The sequence below is a fragment of the Mirounga leonina genome, unplaced genomic scaffold (genome assembly GCF_011800145.1).
Source record: "Mirounga leonina isolate KUSES-001 unplaced genomic scaffold, KU_Mleo_1.0 Mir_150, whole genome shotgun sequence".
In the NCBI taxonomy this organism is placed as follows: Eukaryota; Metazoa; Chordata; class Mammalia; order Carnivora; family Phocidae; genus Mirounga; species Mirounga leonina.
Window position 1 is genome coordinate 9,119,290 of NW_023270374.1, and position 23,527 is coordinate 9,142,816.

Consider the following 23,527-nt stretch of genomic DNA (forward strand, 5'->3'; position numbering starts at 1 on the left):
GTCATTCCTCTGCTCAAAATTCCCAAAGCAGTTTCCCATCTTTCTTCAGACAAAAAGCTGAAATCCTTACTCTGCCCTGCAAAGCCCCACACAAACTTCAGTCACCCCCAGTACCATCTCAATCTCATTTTCTAAAGACACTCCCTTGTTCACATGGCTACAACCATTCTGCCCCGCTTGCCGTTCCTCAACTAAACCAGGCATACCCCTGCCTCAGGACCTTTGCGTTGGCTGTTTCATGTGCCCAGAACACTCTTCCCCCAGATCTGCCTGGCTAAATCCCTCTCTGCCTTCAAGTCTTTGCTCAAATGTCAGCTTCTATGAAACTCCTACTCCTTGTTCCTTTCCCTGGTTTTATTTTTCTGCATAGCATCCAGCACCTTCTCATATGCTCTATATTTTACTTATTATTTTCTGTTTATTGTCTCCTTTGAGTGGAATATGAGCTCTCTGAAGGTAGGAATGTGTCTTTGTTCCCTGCTGTGATCTTAGAACAGGTATCTGGCATAAAGTGGGGATTTAGTGAAGATTTTCTGGCTGAATGAATTCTGCAGCTCTTCACCAAATGCTAGCAGGTGTCAGGTGCGTACTAAGTACATCAAGATGTCCACAGCAAGATCTTCCTCTTAACATGACCCTGAGTTTTGGGGATGGAGGCACGGCCAACACTAGTGGGACACAGTAATGAAGCATAGCAGGGGTAAGGGGGCAGCCTGCATCCTCTCTTCTTCTACCCTGGGATGAGAACAGGCGAGCCTTCCCCAGATCAGGCGATGCTGGGGCTGGAACGTGACGAGCGAGTGGAATTTTACCAGGCAGTGGAGCAGGGTGGTCAAGCTATCCCTCACGTCTCCATGGGTTTTCACTCTGCATACTGATTCAGAGGGCAAGCGTGGCACCAGAGAAATAGGGATAAGGAATTAATTGTGATAGTCATGATGCTCAGACAACATGTTCTTTTCAGCAGACAGAAGGATGAACTGACTGCTTCCTGGGACGTTCAGAGTCACCCAAGTGATCCAGTTTGCTCACCTGCTGGTGAAATGAAAAGCAATTTCCTTTGAGAGCAACCTGGGCAGGTGACCTTACAGCACCAGAGCCACTGTGCTGATTACCATCCACAGAAATCACTTGATGAGATGGAATGATGCCCTGCTTTCCCCACAAAGCCTTTTCAGAACACGGTGTGGTCCTGTTTCCAATTTCCCCTGGACTCTCAGGAAGCCCTGGCTTGTAAGGGAGCTTTGGCTTGTGATTTCTTAAGATAATCTCCTTTAAGTCAAAGATATGTCTGTGGTGGAATTTAGCTGTTTTGGGTGAGTCCAGATTCCCTCCAAGGAATAAAAGGACCACCAGATAATTGAGGTTTATTAACTACTTCTGTGGCATAACTGAGAGAGCACACACTGAAGCCCTTGGCAGGTGCTGCTTTCTGGCTTGGGGGCCACTGGGACCACAGGATTGTTCCAAATTCCACCATTGCCTGTCTAGGTAGGTTTGACAGTTCTGGTGGTAGTGATAATATATCAGTGAACTATTTCTATGTAACGAATCACTAAGTGGCCTAAACCAGCAAGTTATCACTTCTCCCCATTCTGTGAGTTGCCTGGATCAGTCCCTTGCCAATTTTGCCTTAGACAGCTCATGAGACTGTGTCCAGCTGGGAGGGTAAGTTGGCTGGGGCTGGGCTCAGCTGGGATGGCTGGAACTTCATTCCTGTTTCTTCACAGTGGAGTCTTCCTAGCATCATGGTCCCAGAATAGAAGCCCCAGAAGGCAAGCCCCCATGCATATAACACTTACCAAGGGCTTATATCTTGTTGACTTGGCCCAAATGAGTCGCATGGGCAAGCCCAGAGTCAGTGGGGGAGAGGAACAATACCCAGGGGCATGGATACTGGGAGGTATGGTTCGTTGGGCCATGACTGTAACCATCTTACACAAAAAGAAAGAAGAGATCACCAACCAGGTCTTCCTAATCCAGGTCCTGTGTCTCTTCTCATCTGCCTTCTGATGTGTTACGGTTCCCACCTGCAGTCTTGTGTGTGTTGCTGACCATGCTGCTAGGTGATGGGACCAGGCAGTACCTAGGCCAACACATATATCCTTAGCCCATTACCTTCAGTGAAGTTGTTAGAAAGGCAAGCCCTGACTCCAGCTCTGATTCTGACCCTGAGCACCCAGACCAATTCTGGGTACATGCAGATACCCCTTCTTCTTTCCCTGGAGTCAGAGATAGCACTCTGCATCCGAAAAAGCAACCCCCATTGGAGTTTTCCTCAGACATGTATGAGCTCAGTGTCTGAGGGGACAATGCCCCTCCGCTTTCATGCTCAGATGATCTCTCTACAGAACAGGTCTCTTATCTGTCATGGCCATCTCTAAGATGGTCTCTAAAGACCCCCATTCCTGGTCTTCATGCCCTGTGTGATCCTCTTCACTTGAGCAGGAGCTGGCTTACCAACAACAGAATAAAGTGAGGTGACTTCACTCCTGAGAATAAGTTATAAAAAGGCTGTGACCTCCATCATGGGTGCTCTCCTGCACTCTCTTGGGTCCCTTACTCTAGAAGAATCCAGACCTCAGGTGGTGAGGCAGCCCTGTGGAAAGACCCACATCAGTGAGCCCGAAAGCTGATCTTCTGAGGCCTCTTACCAACAGCTATGTGCATGAGTGAGCTCAGAACTTATCCTCCCCTGCCCAATTCTTGAGATGACTGTGGCCCCGGCTGACATCCTTAGTGCAGCCTGTGAGAGAGCCCAGGTCAGAACCACATAGCCAACCTGCTCCTGGACCCCCAACTCACAGGAACTTTGAGACTACATGCATTTGTTATTTCCAGCGGCTACATTTTGGGGCAATTTGTTACACAGCAACAGGTAACTAATACACAATCATGTCCTCACTTTGGGACACAGCCTTTGTGAAAATGTGCAGAGCTCAGGACCCACATCCCCACCTCCAGACAGTGAGTACAAGACTAGCTGAGGCAAGAAGGGGGGATGACAGGGAAGGAGTGGGAGTTGGGAGGTTTTCTTTGGCCTCCTGGAACCATTTGCCCCAACTTCCCTTCACTGGGTGTTGTGGTCTTTCAGAATAATCATCCAAGCATAAAACAGTCCTCTCAGAGTTAAGAGGGTAGCAACAAGTAATTTAATACTCCTTTTGATTCGGTTACTATCAAAGACATTGACTAGTCTCTAGCTGAGACAAGGAAAGTTTAGCTCTCTAAATTAAATCTCTTCAGCATCATTGGTTTGAACAGCCTACTTATCTTTGCTCCAGATGCTCTGTACATTTTTGTTTCTGTTATTCTGGGGTGGGAGGGGAAGCAAAAATTAATTTTCTTTTCTTAGGTAGGTACATCCTCTGGACCTACCCCACATGACTACTGCAGCACATATGGTTTCGAGCCACCGAGAATAGTAATGGATCTGCCTGACTTGGGTGAGCACCGGAGCAGAAATTCTCCCTCCTTTTAACACTTTGGCTCAGCGAGGCAGGCCAAGCCCTATAATCATCATTGATTATCTCGTTCAGCATGACTCCTGGGAAATCTTGGGTGAAAGCAAATTCAGTTGGATATTTGCTGCAGCTCTTGTAAAAGGAGCCCATCTTAGATTAATTTCAGGCATGATGGCAGCCTAGAAAATGAGGTCCCAGAGTTGTGTGGCCAAGGGGGCTGTCTGGTAGTTGTGAGAAGATCCAGCTCTTGGAAGCTGATGTAGGTAAAGGCTTTATAGCAAAGCACAATCTTTTAACATAGAGGATTAGTCACAGAGGGGAGGCTTCTTCATAGATGAGCTTGCCCGGCTGACACAGGGAAAAGGCTGATTGTTAAAAAGATTAATTAAATAAAGCCCATGCCATATTGTTCCTGTGGGTGTTCTAGGCCCCCTTGGGAGAGAGGACTGCACCAGGTCTCTCAGGGTATGATCTTAGACATAAAGGGAAAAGAAGCCCTTTTGTGGACTTTGGTTGATTCCGAGCAATCCCTAGCCCTTAGCAGGGGAAGATGAATAGGCAAAACTGAAAAAGGCCAGGGGTTTATTTAATGAGAGAGGAGGATTTGGGGCTGGCTAGTACTGCTGGAGGCCAGTGGCACTGCTGAGAGACAGAATAGCACTCAGACGGGAGCCCTCAGCCACCTGCCCCCCCTCAAAAAGATCCTGCCTGACCAGAAATGGGGCCTTTCTGACCCTAGTGGAGGAGATCCCAAGAGGACAGCAGTCATGAGATTGGGTGACAAACATGGTGCCAACCGGAGAAAGCCAATGATGTGAAATCAGCATGTAGGCACCAACCCTACTGGTGGATGGAGCACATGGGTATTGCCGGGCAGAGCGAACAGAACTCCTGCTGTGGACCTGGCAAGACTTTATGGGCAACAGCAGAATACTAATAATGATAATGATGATGACCCTAACACATCCTATGTACCTGGTGCCTTCTACGTGTCAGGATGTTTAGATCTAACTCTCTGTAGAGATACCTGGATATAGATAAGTAACAGTCCAGCAAGATAAGTATTATTTGTGTTGAAAAATGTTGGTGCTCCACCAAGATCACCTTGGGTCCCTTTTCCCCCATCTTGGGTGTGCTCTCACTTCTGACAGTAAACACCTGTGCTACTGTTCGTAGGGTTTCTCCTGAGCTCATGGAGCTTGTTTGCAGACATGGAAATGCCTCAGCATTTATGTCCACTCCCTTCCCACAGCCCTTAACCCGTGACTAGCAGGTGCAGTAACTCACCTCTGGGGAAGACCAACAGGTGGGGCATAATTTGCCACCCAGAGTGCTTTTCAGGATTAGGTTGAGGATACCCTGTGCAGGACTTTTTTTTTTTTTAAAGATTTATTTATTTATTTCAAAGAGAGAGAGAGTGGGGGCAGGGGAGGTGGGGGGGTGTGGGGGAGAGAGAGAGAGAGAAGTAGACTCTGTGCTGGGTGTGGAGCCCAATGTGGGGCTCGATCCCACAACCCCAAGATCATGACCTGAGCCAAAACCAAGAGTCTGTCGCTTAACTGACTGAGCCACCCAGGAACCCCTGCCCTTTGCAGGACTTTTGCCTGAGATTACACTCCTGCTTGGCTTCCTCCATTTTGTCTCTCCTGCTTCTTCCACTCATCAGTTTCCAGCTTCCCCAGGAGTGCTTCCTGAATAGTACAAATCCTCATCTTGGGATCTATTTCTGGGAAACCTAACTTAAGGCATTATCCCTGATGTGTAAGTTAGAAGCTGAAGCTTGTGGTAAGGTGAAGTCAATAGCTTGAGCATGGTCACACAAGTAAATGGCTGGTTTAGGATCAGTCCTACTGGACTCCAGAGTCCATGTTCTTCACATCACTCCCAGCATCCCGTTTCCAAAGGGCAAGTGTTTGTGTAGGAAAAACTTGGAGAAAAGCTCACACTTATTATCATACCTTAGTTCCCTGCTGGGCGTGTTTCTTGCCCGTGGGACCAAGAGTTGGTCAAGGTCAAGACACCTCTAACAGCAACATCCTTGTAAGTGGATTTGTAGCTTCTTCTACACCCAGATTATCTTCTGTGCCAACATGGTGCTGACATGTGGGATATATCATGGTGAGATGTCATGGTTCCGTGTTCATTTCCTTTGAGAGCTAGCATCAGCCAACAGCAGTCGTGATCCCATCATTGCTACTTGCCTACAGAAGAGCTAGCCAGGTCCCAGGGGAGATAAACTTGGGAACCTGATAGAGCCCAAGCACTGGTCTTGGTGCCAGAGAAATTACCTAAAATTGGCAAGGTAAGAACAGGATGGCAAAAGGACAGGCAGAGGCTGGAGACCAGGATTGCTTTGGACTTAGAAAGACCTAGATTGAATTTCTAGTTTAGAAACTAGCTGTGAAGCTTCAGACAAATTACTTAACTTCTCTGGGCCTCATGTCCTCATCTGCAAACTGGGCATCTTAAATGTCCCTAGTTTATAGAATCACTGTGACTTTTGAATGAACTAAGGCATGCAAAGAACCTATTGTAAGGATTGGTACATGGAAAGTATTGAATCATGGTACTTGTGCCTTAATTAATAGCTTAATGGCAAATAATTTTTGCTTATTTTAAGTAGGAGGGAATGGTCAGGAGGCTGTATCAGATATAGCTGGCATGTCAGTGTATCTCAGCATAAACTCAAACTCTAGCAAACTGCCTGCTCACTAACCAGTTCTTGTTTGTGCCTGTGATCAGGGCGAGGGAGGGGAAGACCTGTATTATAAAAGTTCCATTTTCTCATAGGAGCAGTGCCTTCCACGGCCTGCTCAATGATCATAGTGCAAAAGAGGGAACCTATGGCTGTGAATTTTTATATTCTGGTGGAGTTCGGTAACCTCCGGACTTACTATTTCAGTTCAGATGGAAGCTCTGCTTCAAGCTATGGCTTTGGTCAGGTCTGCTCATGTGTCTGCCTTCTGGGGCTCAGGCTGAAGGGACAGTGGCTCCCTGGGCACACTCTGCTCATGGTGGTCACAGGCCAAACCATGCCAGCACATGTAAAGTCTCTGCATGTGTTACATCGGCTAAGGTTACATTGACCAAAGTAATCATTGGGCCAAGTCACACACCAAGTAGATGAGGAAACATTCTGTCTAGAGTAGGGGAGGGTCTCCAAAGTCCCATGACAAAGCTTGTGGATGAATAATTTTATAGCGAGGGAGGGAATGAAAGAGTCTAACAATAATCCAATCTCCCACACAAGAATAATGAGACATCACACTCTACCCAGAACTAGGACAAAAGACAGGGACAATCAAAGAGAGATCAATGTTTGCACTAATGCTCTGAGCATCTGCTATGCAGTCGGGACAAAGAACACTGAAATTACCCCAAAGGACACCCAAAGATCTCTCTTTTCTACCCCGACTTGCTGATGATTATAAGTAAACACATAAAAATAAATACGCATGTGTATATATCATAAATTAATGATACATAAAAGATACCTCCAGGTAGATAGTCACTACTATGGCTAAACTTGGTGAGGGGAGGGGGGTTGGAAGCAAGAGAAACTCACAGATTCTTGTTTGAATAGAATTTTAAGATAATAACAATGTCTTGAGCGTAAGATTTTTTATGCAGGTTTTGCTTGTTGGTTTTTGTCACTTGAATTCTCTGCAAGTGGCTCTGTTTGCCTTTTAGCTAAGCAAAACATTCCTGTAAAAACATATTGCTGAGTTGCATGCATTTTTGAAAAATTAAAATAGTCGAGGGCATGTCACCAGGCTCCAGAGCTCTTGGCCAATGAGGGTACCTGGCAGGAGTCAGGGCTGAATGGGGTGTATCGTCTTCCCGTCCTTCCCAAAATGTGATGTCATGGGAGCTATGAGAAGTAGCCATCACTGTAAGCAATGGGGTTCCTGGGAGAGCCACCCCCTGCCCACCCAAGGATCGAGCTAAGTGGGCAGGGGGAGAACCCCTAAAAGGCTTCTGGCTTTCTTATCCTAGCCTTGTTTGAGCCTGTGATTAAAGGTCCTCAAAAATACACCTTCCCTCTCACTGACTGTCTGGGTAGATTCCCAATGGAAGGCTGCTAACTCGACGGAGCTTCTAAGAACAGGGACAGACAGAAAATAAACCTTGATGAAATGGATCTTGGCCTCTGCTGATGAAAAATGGGGCATGATGTGACCAAAGCACACGCTGGAAGTGTGGGCCCCCTATGTCCCAGAGGTCAAGACTGGCAGCCCGAGGTGGAACTTGGCCAGCCAACATATTTTCTGTGCCAGGTGAGACTGTAGACTTATCCCTTCCATGCAGCAGACCCTTACTGTCACCTCACTGTCCCCTGCCCACTGGATTGATGTCTGTTATCTGACTGTCCCTGGAGTGATGGAAGCCTGTGACAGTCCTGAGCCTCGTCTTCCTCAATGGCCCAGTGTGAATGGGGTCTGTTTCACGGGGTCGTGGGGAAAATCTAACGCAGCCATGTGGACAGCATGCCCGGCATGGGTTAGCGCCTAATGAACTCAGTTTCTCTTTCTTGTCTTGTTTCCTTTTTTCTTGCTTTCCCTTTTCTCTTTCCTGTTTCTCATTCCTCTCCTTTTTCCTCTTTCTTTTGTGATGCCTTGATATTTATTTTATCTCTTATGTAGACTTTAAATAGGTTTTTGCTTGTCAGTGGGAGCCCTGGGTTATTCTGACTTATCCTGAAGTGAAAGTTGTATTGAGTGTGTCTTCTGGTCCCCCACAATTTCTGGATTGAAGGAGACATATCTAAAAGACACAAAAGTGATTCAGCACTGAGTTAGTCAAGATAAGGTTCACTGTTCTTCTCTGAATTCATCCAGCAGATGGTTAGAAAATGGTGGCCATGCATCTCACCTCGGGCATCTTACAGGTAGTGAAGTTAAATTGCGTCACTATTAGAATAGGAAATAAAACATAATTTCTGTTCCTTAAGACCCACCTAAATAAGTGCATACTGCAGGAATAAAATAGCAAAAGGGGAGTTATCAGAGACTTTTAGAACTCAGTAGACACAGGGACAGACTCTGCTAGCTCCTTTCTTTTACAGTTAATGAAACAGAGACTTATTAAGTTAAGGGACCTGTTCATGGCACATGGGTATTTAGTGCCAAGGACCTTTGCACTAACTGTCCAATTTTCATTCATTCCTCACCTTGCAAACTCGCTGATTACAAGAGTCTAGGAGGTTTTCGATGTCTGCATTTTGAGTAACAAGAATTGAACTGGAGATAATAGGGGCAAAGGTTACATAATCAATGAAGAGATTATTGAGAAACAATGCTGACCTTGGTTGTGAAAAGAGAAAAGAAGGCACTGCAGTAGTATTCACATAACCCAGGAGGAGGGGAGGGGAGTTTTCTTTGAGTTCATTGAGATCGGAGGATAAGCGCTGATTTGGATACTTTCCAGCTGTAAACTTAAAAATGCCATTAACTTTCCTTAAGCACTCTTTGCCACATTTGCAAAGTAAAGATAATTATTTTTTATCTTCCTGCTTTGGAAGGTTATTGTGAGTTTCCAAATGCAGATTATTTAGTCCAACAAAAACATTTACTGTGCACCTACTATGCACCTACAGGCACTAGAGATTCATAGATGAGCATTGCAAAAACATGCTACATATGCTAATGGATGGAACACCTGTGTGCATAAGAGAACAAATCATTATTATGATGACCACCTTGAGAGTTGCTCCCTCCTCCCTGGAAGCAATGACTAGAAAGATATCTATTGACGCTTCCATCACCCACACAGCTCAGAGCTCTAGGATTTATTGCTCTTGGTAGTTACAGAGCACATAAGACATTATCAAATGGTCGTTGTTTAAAACAGTGCTTCTAAATTTTTTTCTGCCTTTATGTATATATGTGAGTTTCAGGGGTGACTCACGTGTTGTTCTTGATGAAAAATCATGATCCAGAAGGGAAAGTATAAGACAGAATATTATGGGTCAAGGACTGAATTTCTCAAGTTGCTTCATTCTCACCTTGCTTTAAGGTTCTGGATGACTTACTCAATTTTTCTGAATTTGATTTTCCCCCACTCTACAAGGAGGAAGAATCTTGCTCTGCTTGCTCCGAAGGTTTCATGGGGATTCAAGATGGCAATGGGTATGAAAGTTTTTTGTTTTTGTTTTTGTTTTAATTTATAAGTGCTTAAAAAAAAAAAAAAAAAGGTTAGCAGCAGGCCTGCAACCTTTTATTTGGGGTATCTGGGAAAGAAGAAGATGAACCAAACAAGTTCCCTTGCCAGCTCACTAGTAACCAGATTTCCCAGAAAACACAAATGGTGATTTACCATTTGGTAATACCATTTAGTAAATGATATTTACCAGCAGAAAGATAAGGGAGAATCTTTGTCTATGAGCTGTTATAGCAAGATAAAGCTGTGTCAGCTGCTTATTGTAAATAAACCTGAAATTTATGTATTTATGGGACATGGCTCATTGTAAAATGTTTCATAAGCTATGTAATTTATTTGCCAATTGCTATGTCTTGCTATTGCTTGTAAACTGAATCAGAAGTAAACTTGATGCAAGGTCTGATCAGTGATTCACATTGAATCTCATTTGCATTATTTTGTGTTATGTTAGGTGCCATCAGAAGTAAGGTATGAAAAGACAGGTATAAAAAGGAGGTATTTCATAACTGAAAGGACTCCTCTGTTCAAGCAATATACTAGATGCAGTGCTTAAACCTCACATGTGAAATCTTAGCCAAAGCAGTCCTAGTGCAGAAGAGAACAGACAACTGGGGAGTTGTGTTGACAATCTTAGATCTTCCTGAATGAACAAAGCTTGGCTGTGTCTGGCTATTTCCAGTAAACTTTAAATCAGAAATAAATTTGGTACTGGGTGTCAATAGTTTGAGTTGAGTCTCATTTGTTTAATTTCTGTGCTTCCTCACAATTAAGGCATTGTCATCACATTGTTTTGGGCATCACCAAGGAAACATCCATAAGACCCAATCCAGTCTTTAGGGTAAAGATTTTGTGCATGTGTGAGATATAAACAAATGATAAAGACAAACACGGACTCTACAAAACAGTATCTTAAAGTCTTTAAAGCTGGGTTGAAGCTGGAAGTGGGGATGGGGGTAGAAAGAAAATGCCTTTGTTGACTGTTACAATCAAAGAAGAAACAAGTTAGAGCCGGCTCTTGGGAGGATTCTTTGGTCACCTGTTTCACACAGTGGGTGTGGTCACCTATGGCCACAGCCGTAGATATTCCACTTGATCATTCTTATGGTTGGAATTTCCCCTCCCAACTAGCTCCTGACCAGCCCGCAAATCATTTGTGATCTCCTTTCGTGCCCATTAGGACAGTAACATTCTGTGTTATTGCTTTCCCTGTCCGCTGTCATTACCTTAACGTATATGGCATATGTACATCTCAAAGAGCAGCAGAAATGAGGCAAGCCTGGACTCCCTTCCCAAGTGCTCTGCCCCCTTCTTCCTTTTCTCACACATTGTGAGTCACCATTTTGAAAGACAAGGGATAAAGGCAAAGACAGATGCCAGAGAAGGATATTCTCTTTAGTCTAAATAAAAATATTCTTTAGAGGGATTAACCCAAAAAGGCAAGAAAGAAATATTTTATCTTCTTGGAATTCGCAAAGGCTCAGTTTTGCAAGCCCCAGACAGAGGGGATTGGAGAGAACAGAGAGCGGTTCTCCACCTTGACTCTCCATCTTGACTGCAGAATTACCTAGGGTCCTTTAAAAAAATGATATGCCTGGGCCCCACTCCAGAGTATAGAATTTCTAAGAGTAAGGCTCAGGCATGCAATTTAAATGTTTCCTAAGTGTTTCTAATGGGTAGCCATAGTTGCAAATCACTATGATAGACATTTTGTGGTCATTTGTTATAGTCTGTATGAAAAGAGTCAGGTAGTTAATGTATTTGGGGGCATAAAATGGTTCAGGGCTGAAATATTTGCTATTGTGAGAGAAGCTACATAAAATGGCAACCCAGCTGCAGACCAGAGCATTGTCAGTCCATCTATGAAACAATTTATTTTGATGTTTATGGCACTAACAAATCCTTAGATGGTACTGTCTAGTGAGAATGTGTTTAGTGACTTGAGTCCATCTATGAGCTAGAGAAACACCCTGATTTGACTTCTCCTTTGGCAAGTTTATCAACTTGAGGAGGACATTAATGTTTTTACAATTTAACAAAATGATTTGCAAGTGGGATCTTATTAGAAAGTGTGAGATCCAAATCATGTCAGGGACAGAACCCTCCCCACTTCCTTCCCACTCATGGAGCTGACACTTCTGTTCTCAGGAGAAAAAGCACTGAATTTGTATGTTATTCCAGAAATTCTGAACTGTGCAGCCAACTGGATCACTTTAAGGACCCAAATGGGAGACATATTTGGAGTCAATGTCTGCACATAAGGAATTTCTCTCTGCATAATTTTGCTCTTAGGGATGATGGAATGAACTCTAATTAAATGCAGAGGGAACACTAATCTACCTTGAAAGGCACCATTAATCCACTTATTGGCAGCCAAGGTACATAGATACTAATGGGACTTTCAAGAGAACAGGCACAAGAGGGAGACCATTTCTAGGAAATACCCACTCATGGAATAGACACTGTTTTGTATATATCCCTCATGTCCAATGGCTACCAAGCAACCCCAAGTTAATCCATTATACTCCGCTTAACTCATGGCTGTGTCTTCATTAGGGGGTTATGTACATGATATAAGCAGTTTTTGGTAAGCAAGTGATATTAAGAAATTAAGAATCTATTTATAATTTGGTTCTCATGCCCAATTATACATTAGTTTGGTCTTTGTTAATAAACTTTTATGTACTCTAAACTTCAAGTTATTTTTCTACATATTATTATAGTTTTGTATTTCAGCCCTGTGGAAACTTTAAAAAATAAGGTATATGCTACTGCATTTATTGGTGTTACCATGAATAGTTTCATGACTGTTTTTATTTTCCTTCCTTAAACAGACACTGGAACTTCTATAGCAAATTACTCACTCATAGAATATAACTGTTGTTCAGGAAATGCTTGAATATTTTCAGCAGAGAAAAGAAAAGTATATCATCATCTTTTTTTGGCAAAATAGCTTAACTGTCTAAGAAATAGTCCATACATACACCATGCATACACTGTCATTCTTTGTACACTCTCAAGACTGGTCCAGGAAACTCTTCAGTCTTCCTGTTCTCTTCATTGGAAGCTGAGGAAGGGAAGGACAAAGGAAAAACATGTAAAGCAGGAAAAGAGAAGGATCTCAGGAAAAAGGGAACAATAAAGCAGCCATCAGCAAACATATACCATGTCTTTAAAAATACAAATCCCATCCCAAACAACTTCACAACCTCCTCTGTTAATCTTGCGAAGCTCCATTAAAAAACAAAAGCACAAACAAAAAAAATTCCTTTTGTGATTCAGATAGACTCAAAGTCTATATTTGACAATTATGAGCTCATTTGGTAGCTAAGATGGTAAGAATACAAAAAATAATAAAAGAATACAATATATTTATTGTATGACTGGTACATTCACTCTCTTACTTATTATTCATAATGATTTTATAGGTTAAAGATTATTATATTCATTTTGTACTTCAGAAAAGTGTCCTAGAGTCACACAACTAACACAAGTAGTGAATTTGAGGTTTGAACCCTGGAGTTGTCTTGGAGTTGGTTCTAAGGGAGTGTAACATGAATGCAGCAACTTTGGGCAATGCATATCCTGAAGACACTGGAAAGTGACCAAAAGCAGGCAGGAACTTCTATCCTTTGAAGAAAGGACCAGGACTGGGTGAGTTTTTATTTTTTATTTTTTACAACTTTTAACCTGAGGAAAGACCCCACTCAGTACCAGATGGGTAGACTAAAACTTGATAAAACCCACATAGCCACTGCAAGGGGTGGGGGAATCCTAAAAAGGTGAGAACAAAAAATGGGGAGCCCCAAATTCTATGTATAAACTCATCCTCATTCTCTTGCTGACTTGTCAACCATGAATGCATGGAGAAGAATCCAAGTATCCCACTAAGGTGAAAAGAACTTATATGAGATTTCAACTGCTACCCACTGCAGGGAGCATACAACTTTGAGTTTGAATACAGCCAAGTTGAATGCCTACTAAAACAAAACAAAAATAATAAAACAAGAACAAAAAACTCTTTGGAAGAACATAACAGAATCCAGTGTCTTTATAACATAACATACACAATGCTCAGAACACAATCTAAAATTACTAGACACAAACAAAAAGGAAAACATGATTTATACTAATAAAAAGGCATTAAATAGAAATAAGTCTCAAAGAAGAGAAATTTCGTGTCTCAACTTCCCTGAAGCACCATAGCAGCCTGTCAGGGAAAGGAAATAAGCTAATGAAGATGATACTCAGGCTGGGGGATCATCTGTGTGTGGGAATGGATGTTCCAAGGAAGAATCATCAGTCAGAAGCACAAGTTCTATGAATATATGGAAAACATGGCTCCCTATACCCCAGTGTCTCTCCAACAGGTGTTGGTCAACAGTGGGCCTTCCCCTCAGAAAAAGTGCTTGTGGTCAGGCAGGTACAAGGGTTGGGATGACATGGTTCATCATGGGACCTTGATAATGTATGGATAGAAAGCCAGTCTTGTCTCAGAATGGGGCTGGAATCAGTAGGAATGGGTGACTACAGTGCTCCATTGCTGTGAATTACCATGGAATACTCAGTTTCACAGTTGTAGTAAAGAGAGTATAGAGGGAGAAGAAAAAAGACCAAATGTTTTGGAGCTCCAACATTAAATGGCCAAAGAGAGGAGGGTGAGCCTAAAGTAGAGATAATGAATAGCCAAGGAGGTAGGAAGGAAATCCAAACAGTGTTGAGTCATGAAACTCAAGGAAGACATGGCTATCTTCTGGTTTCTCCATAGCAGGTAAAGTTCAACAACAGGTTTCCCCAGACAGATGCAGTGCTTATGGTTAGGTATGTACAAGGATTGGGATTGCATGGTTTCCATGGGGCTCTGGTCATGATAAAAGAATAGTTCAAGAAGGAGGGAGAGGGCAGTCATTTTGAATATTGCTGACAGATCAAGTACAGTGGTCAGTATTTTGTGCCTCCATTTACTTTCTTATAAATAGGACAAAATTCAGATTAGCAGTTCTCATTTAGTAAAGGCATTATTTTTTTTAATAAAGACTTTATTTATTTATTTGAGAGAGAGAGTGAGAGAGAGAGAGCACAAGCAGGGGAAGGGGCAGGGGGAGAGGGATAAGCAGACTCCCTGCTGAGCAAGGGGCATGATACAAGACTTGATCCCAGGACCCTGGGATCATGACCTGAGCTGAAGGCGGACGCTTAACCAACTGAGCCACCCAGGTGCCCCAGAGGCATTCTTAAAAACAGTGAATGTACTGATGGTAAAATGTTTATTACATTTAACTCCTAAGTCCATTCTATCATTAAATACTATTCCATAATTCATCCTGCATTCACGTGAGGGATGTCATTGAAATGATAAACATGCTAACATACTTCTAGAGTTTTTCATATATACACTTCCAAATTTGCTCTGTTAAAAATGTTTGGGTCCCTGATTTGTGTATGACATCACTTAGAGCCACAGCCTTGCCAGTGCATTCTGCTTCTACTCCCAGCCATGGTTAACCCACTTCTATAATTCAACACATCAACATTGAGGGAGAGCCCAGGCTGTATCTCTTCAAACTGTGTTCAGTCTGAGTTCCAAAAGATGGCAGAAAATGTCAGTGCTTTCAGCATGGGAGAGAATGGATTTGGTTTTAAAGATTATGCTTTCACAGAATTATTCTAGAATTTATGTGCCAGGGTGGAGACTTCACCTGCCATAATGGCCCTGGTCACAAGCCCATCCATCGGAAGACATTTCCTGATGAGAACATCTCACTGAACCATATGAATTTTGGGATCTTATCCAAGATAGATAATGGACTCCATACAAATGGTTCCTGGTTTTTAAATCCACACTGTTAAGACTCAGTGACCAGAAGGCAACTATATGTCTTTGGTATGAATATTGTGGAATCTATGAAATGCTTTGGATCTAAGATTAGATAGACAACAGGAAGATTACTATTGATAAGCAGAGGCAAATCTCATAGATTTGATTTTGTGTTTTATCTTAACTACCAGACAGTTCCTTCTTCAGCTAGAGAGAACACTTTCTATCCTCTAGTTTGTTCTCATATCCTGTAATAGTTGGGCTTTCAGTATTTGTTGTAGTTCTTTGGGGTTCATATACTCCTTACTTCCTTCCAAGTTGAGATGAATTTCATGTTGAATTTTGTGATTATTAAATAAAATCTAAACAAGAAACAGTATGCTTATGTTCCTGTAATAGTCATTTCCTCTCACCCCCTCAAATACAACCAAAAGAACAATGCTGCAAAGAACAATGACATGGTAAAAAAGATTCCTGATTGCTGTTATGGAAGGGTAACTTTCACTCCCAACATATAGGAGATTAAGGTTGTTCTTCTGAGGGTTGTACCCTCAGGAGGTAGTTCAAGGTACTTCAGTACTTTGATACACTTAAGGTACCCACAAGATTCTTAGTAGGTTGCTCCCTTTGTGTGTTATGAAATGTTGAGTGAGGACATGAAAACTAATTTGAAATATTTAAAAGAATAAGAAGAAGGGGAAGCCCTTTTCTGTCTCACCTCGTAGGATAGCTAGGAAAAATGTTAGAAGTTTGCTTGGGAAAATTTCAGCTCAGTTTAGTGGAAGACCTGCTAAATTTGAGAGCTTGAGTTGCTGTGAACTACCCCATCACAGGACCTGGGGTAATGTGACCATCAAACAGATGATCTAGAAGGTCTTATACTGGGACCATGTTTGGGGGAGAAAACTTCTAAGATGCCTTGTTTACTAATCTATCGCCTGCTCTTACAGGAGTTTCACAACCAGATGACCCACATTGTCTTTATTAAAGACATGGATGATTTTTTAATGGTTCTCTCTCAACTACAGACCTCAAAGTTCAATTCTGTTATCAAAGCATAATGCAAAGTCCGTCAGACATGCTCATTCAAACCCCATAATAGGGTTGTCATTTCTTCTCATTACTTTATTACTTTTGTTTCTATGTTTCTTTTGATTCTAAGAGACAAGTTCTTGATTACAACAAAAAAGTTCTTGTGAGAAAAGAATGCTCACCAACATGATGTTTTTTTGTTTTTTTTGTTTTTTTTTATTATTAAGCAAGCTCAGAAGGAAAATTATTTATGCCAAAGATTATGGTCAAGATACTTTGTTCTACAATTAATTTTCCATATCTTTAATTTCCTCTGTGGAACATTAAAAGTGCATGGTTATATCGGGCATCTGGGTGGCTCAGATGGTTAAGCATCTGCCTTTGTGGCTCAGGTCATGGTCTCAGGGTCCTGGGATTGAGTCCCTCATCAGGCTCCCTGCTCCTTGGGAGCCTGCTTCTCCCTCTGCCTCTCTCTCTCTCTCATGAATAAATAAAATCTTAAAAGAAAAAAAAAGGCATGGTTATTGGAGAATTCTGTTTGGGGTGAGTCAGGCTCAGGTCTTTTTAATATTTGACAATCCTTCTCCTTGACTTCAGATGTCATGCTTAAGCATATGTTCATGGTTTATCCTGAGGCTTTACTGAAGGATAAGCTCTTGGAGAAAGTAATGGGCAACTCCTTATCTGTCTAGATTGTCCAGGTTTACAAGCAGAGAGCATGGGGTCTCTGAATGGTGATTTGACTTTATTTATTGGAATAAATAGCAATTAGCTCCTTACAAATGGAATGAAGATGTGATCAATAATTTTTAACATAAAAAACTTCTCATACTAGCTGTGCCTTTATTACTATTGTGGTTTTGAAATTCAGTCTTCGCAGGGCTCCTACTTCAAAGACTACTAACCAAAAGTAAAAAGGCCACTACAAACTAGCTGTGTGATCTTGGACAAGTTGTTTAATATGTTTGAATTTCACTGATAAGATACAAATGATCTGATCTTCCCCCCACCCTAAATATCTTGCTCCTGATGTTATATAATTCAAATTTTCAACGTGCATTCTGGGTTAATTGTATTTTATTATTCTCTTTGCTTTTGTCTTCATGCAAAATATTTTGCTAATGAGCTTAGAGTTTAAAATGAAGGTGTCTTTATTCCTGTTCTGTTAAAATTTACACTTGTTCCTTAATACTTAGTTTTCTATTTTCAACTCGTTGAATTTAAGCCAACTCATGTGACTTTTGGATTAAAACAATGTGAGCAGAATGACATATGTTACTTCTAGGATTAAGAGTGAATGATGATTCTTCATCCTCCCCCTCTCCTTCCTGCTACTGTGACTGGCTTGGATTTCTGAGTGAAGGTGATGTGGATCAATCCCCTCCATCTACAAGTAATGCACATGCAGCATAATTAAGTCTGCTGTTCACACCACTGAACTCTAGGAATTGTTTGTCACTGCAGCATAACCTAGCCTATCCTGACTAGAACAACTTCCTTCAGCCATTACAAGTAGATTATTGACAAATTAACATTTTGGAGAATTTATTGTCACTTAGGTCAGAATTGACAGATAAGCCATACCTCTGACATGACATTGTAATACCACCTAGGAAGAAACTTAGCTGTTATAGATGATTAGTTTATCCATCACTGGACAAAACCCTGCAAGTGATTTAAACTAAACCAACTTTTGGTTCTAACTAGTACTATTTCTAATCTTCCTGCAAAATATTTAGTAAGTGGCAAATTTTAGTCCATAGTGAATTATAAAGGGCTGCTTATATTAAGATATAAGAGGTTATATACAATTGTTAGAAATTAACAAGCCACTCTGAAGACTTCATATATTTTTATTATTGTTATTTCTATTGTCGCCAATGACTTTTGAATGAAATAACATTTGCTACAATGAATTGAACCATTTTGAGGGTGAGAGATCTGACTCTAAATCCAAATTTACCCAAATGACACAAATTCTCCAAATTAGCCATTTAAAATAATTCCCTTGAAAGTAAGTCTTGGAAATGCACACCATAGAAGAAAGAAGAGTTTTTCAAGTTTGCTAATGGCTGTTTTTTATTCCGATTCTCCTGGGATCCTTCTCTCTTCTTGCTCTACATGTTCTTTCTTTGTCCTTCCTTCCCTTAGTTTCTAATGAAGAGAGCTAGCAGCATGGGAAGAATAAAGGGTTTTCTGAGCTGGTCTTGGGAGTATGAAAAGAATGAAGGTATGTGCTAAATTGAGCCAAGGTTTAGGGGTACACAAGCAGATCTGAAGGCCAAAGGGGAAATCAAGACAGGGGCCAGAAGTGCAGTCAGGAAAGGCAATTGACAATAAGAATCAGCAAGAGGGCCTCTGGAGAATCTTACAAAACAGATTGCTGCTTTTTTGCCAGCTTCATTGTTACAGCTGTGAGATCTGTAGAGGCATAACACAATCCCCGTGGAATTCAGCTGCCATTTTGTGACCTTCAGGATGACCTCTAGCCTGAACTTTAGACCAGAATTTCTCATGTCTCTCCTTCCCTCTCAATCAAGCTCTCCTTCACTACTATGTCTCAATGAATAGCTTCTCTTCCATCAGTGTTCTAAGCCAGAATCCTTAGTTTTATCCTCAGTTGCTGTATTTCCCTCACTCTGTACATCTAATCAATCCTGATGTTCTTACTTGGGAAATACCTATTCAATTCAAACTTCTTCTCTGTCCACACTGTCTCTGGTGCATTCTCCTGCCACCAAACTTTTCCTGCTCTATTTCATCTGATACAGGATTCCAGAGTCCACCTCTTATAGAGGAAATGGGCATGCCAAATATCTCAGCTGTGGCAGGGTAGAGGAATGATGGGGTTGTTTTATTCTGAGAACCAATGAGCCCCTGAGGAGTTAGTACAGAGAATTTAGGGATAAACTGGTATGAAGAAACCTGCCAACATGGGGGTTCTTTCTGCCAGGCTCCTGATCCCCCTCCAGGCTCTAGAGGTCCTCTTTCCTTTACTTCTAGGAGGCAACACAAATCCTGGCCCAAGAGTGAGATCCAGAGGAACATTACTGAAGGATTTGCCCCCAAACTCTGTCCTAGAGCACTCCACTTTCTGGAATGGTTGACACTGGATATGACCACTCATTTTAAGAAAGACTCTGCCTTCATTCCACAAAGATGTTGTTTTATGGCATCTACCAGATATACTTGAATAGGTACAGAGCAGTTAATATTTGCAGGAATGACACAGAGAAGCCAGGGATGGAAAGTTGAGGCAGGAAATTGGATTTAAAGGGAAGGCCCTGGAGGGTCACTGGAGTGGTGGAGGGTGGGAGGGATGGGGTGGCCAGGTGATAGACATTGGGGAGGGTATGTGCTATGGTGAGCACTGTGAATTGTGTAAGACTGTTGAATCACAGACCTGTACCTCTGAAACAAATAATACATTATATGTTAAAAAAAAAAAAGATAGTAGGAAGGGAAAAATGAAGGGGGGAAATTGGAGGGGGAGATGAACCGTGAGAGTCTATGGACTCTGAGAAACAAACTGAGGGTTCTAGAGGGGAGGGGGGTGGGGGAATGGGTTAACCTGGTGATGGGTATTAAAGAGGGCATGTATTGAATGGAGCACTGGGTGTTATACACAAACAATGAATCATGGAACACTATATCAAAAACTAATGATGTAATGTATGGTGATTAACATAACATAATACATGGCCTTACTCATTTCCTATGGCTGCTCTGACAAATTGTCACAAATTTAGTGTCTCAAAACATTAATTTATTCTTACCATCTGGAGGTCAGAAGTCCAAAATGGGTTTCACTAGGCTAACGCCAAGATGTCAGTAAGAAGGCCCCACTTCCTCCAGAGGCTCTAGGGGAGAACCCATCACCTTGCCTTTTCTAGCTTCTAGAGGCTGCCTGCATTCTTTGGCTCATGGCCCCTTCCTGCATCTTCCAGCCAACAATGGCTGGTCAAGTCTTTTTTACATCATGTCACTCTGACACTGCTCCTGTCATCACACCCCCTTCTCTGATTCTCACTCTCTCGCCTCCCTCCTTCCCTTAGAAATGCCTTTATGATTACACTAAAACAAAACAAAACAAAAACAAAAAACAAAAAACAAAACATAACATAATAAAAAAAATAAAGGGAAGGCCCTGGAGCACTCAATCTGAGATTATCAAGGGCCTGGTTTTGCAGAGATGGGACAATAGGTGTTTTCAAGCAGGAATGAAACTCATTCCGATAAAGGGTGAAATTGAGTGCTCCTATGGAGTTGGGACAATACCTGTATTTGAGTAGGGAGAGATATATTTTGGTGTATTGCTCCTAATGCATGTGCTTCTTCTAATTTTTTAATTAATTAATTAACTTATTTATTTATTTATATAATAGCCTTTGATACTTTGGAGGCAGAGGTGCAAAGAGATTAGATCAACAGTTCCCAAATACTCTTAGAATTTGTTTATGGGGGTTATTTTTATTAGTATTTATTAGAAATTAAAACACAAAAATTTGAAACACAAGACTACACAAACACACATTCTATTATCCATTAGTGCAGTAACAACATCACATGTCTTGTAGTCTCTCAAAAATTCTACTTGTGAGAGAATGATGGTGAAAAGGCAAAGAACATCTTGGTATTTTTAAGAAAATAGGTTTGACTTTGCATAGCCCTGAAAGGTGACACAGGATCATACTCTGAGAACCACTGCATTAGATAACTATTCTGACATGGCTGGTAAGTGTGGAGTTGGTATTTCAATCCAGATCTGACACTAGATCCAATGTTCTCTTTACTTCTATCAAAAATTTCACACTTCATAGGAAAGAATCCAGGCTCTTACCCTTACCTAGATGCCCTGGAAAAGAGCAAACAATAGAAACCCACATATTAGGCACGAATCATCTTTATTGGAATGCAGATTTCTTTGGATTAATTTGATACCTACGTGAGGTAGTTTGGAGAATTTGCAAATTCAATCTGGTCTCTTCCCTGGGGTGGAAGTCAACCTGGCCTTACCCAGCTTCATCTGAATCTTTCAACAAGTGCTTGACTGCGGGGCATGAGCTCAGGCCACCAAACAAAGTCACATGGGGCAGTATGATACAGACTCATTTTATACCATTGCATTTTGTGCTAGGAAATAGTGGGACATGGTTGAAATCAGAAATGACCATGAGCCCTAGACACTGAATATCTCAAAAGCATTTGCATGAATTCCGACTGCTCTTTCTGAGAGCTTTCAGAATTCACAATGAAAAGCAGCATCCATCAACCCTGTGTCTTAACCCCACCCCTGCAAACCACTCAGCCTCATTGGAGTTCCTGTTATGGAACACCAGTCCCTTGGGTATGTACAGGGAGGAGCTGCAAATAGGAGCTGCTGCTTCTCATGGGTGCCATGGTGTCAGGTGAACAAAATGCCAGCTTCCAAGCTGTGGCCTGGGCTAGGCTAGGCTCCAAGGATGTTGTAGTGACAACAGTCATCTCGGGAAAGCATGGCTCCATTTCTAGTCTGCTGGTGACATGCACTTCCAGGTTTATCTTGTCTTCTAATGACTCTGTTCAGAGAGATGTTTACTACTCTCATCCCATTGGCTGGGTTCTTCAATCCATGAAAACTCCTTGCAGGAGTCATCATGCATATCTGTAAATGCCTGGAACTCAATATCATTTAGCCAGTGGTAGTGACCTTTCAGATAGAGAGATGATTTCAAAATGGCATGTGAAAGAAAACATCCAGCAGTTCCAATACAACACACAGAATTTCCAATACCACTGTAATGACCCTCTCTCACAAAAATGGAGAAAAAGCCCAAGCTCAATATGCTTCAAAGGCAGCTCTCAAAGCTGAAGAAACAATGGAGGCTGGTCTGATTCACAGGAAGGGTGGTGACTGCCAGTTTTTACCCTCTTTGTACACATTCAGTGGCTCCAGCTCTCGTAGAAGACAGAAGAAAGGAGGATCAAGACTTTGAGATGAAGGTCTTAGGGTCTTATCTTACCTCTGCTTTGTGATTCTGCCTGATAATATCCTCTCTGGGCCTCAACTTTTCCATATATAGAATGAGGTGATAATATTTGTTGTATTTGCTTCAGAGATGCAGGAGGAGCTTTAGAAACCTGAAAAGTGTTTTCTTTTAAAATAATCCTTTCAAAAGCAGTATATATCTATTTTTAGGAACTTAGATCACAAAGATTAGCTAAAGTAAGACACTAAAATAATTTGAAATCCCATCACCATTTTTTCTATGCATACATGCTTTCTTATATATGTATGTATATATGTACATATGTATGTATTCACTCTAAAAATGGGATAGGTTACTGTTGGTAACCTACTTTTTCGCTTAACAGTATATTGAATGCAGCTTTTCAAGTCATTCAATATTTTCCCCATAACTTTTAATGATTGTATAATATTCCATTGTGTATTTGGAGCATAATTTATCCAACCAGTTTCTAATGCACATTCATGTAGTTTCTCTCTCTCTCTCTCTCTGTTTTTCTTTTTCTCTTTCAGTCTTTCTCTTCCTCTTATATTCTCACTTTTTTTCTTTCTCTCTTCTCTTCTTTCCTTCCTTCCCTCCTTCTCTCTCCAACCTACCCAACTCCTTCTCTCTTTCTTTCTCTCCCTCTCCCTCCCTTCCTTCCTTCCTTCCTTCCTTCCTTCCTTCCTTCCTTCCTTGGTAGTTATAAATGATGTTGCTGGATGCTTCCCTCACCACTCTGGTTGTTCCAAGGAGCAAGTGTAGTAGAAACAAGGCACAGTCACATGACAGGTTTAGCTAACCAAACCCTTTTCTGGACTTCTGAATCTAGACCAAAAGGATACAGAGAAGGATGAAAGTGTTATAGTGCCTTCATTCTAGACATGGTGCTATCAAGCAGTAAATGCTACAAAGACTTTCAATTTGCTTCCATCCATTTCAACCATGATTATTCAGCATCCCCTTCTTTTCCTCCCTGTAATCCTGTGAAATTCTACAAATCTTTCTGATGAATTTCCTTCTTGCCTAAAGTAGACATTGCCCATTTCTGCTGTTTGTTATCAGAAGAT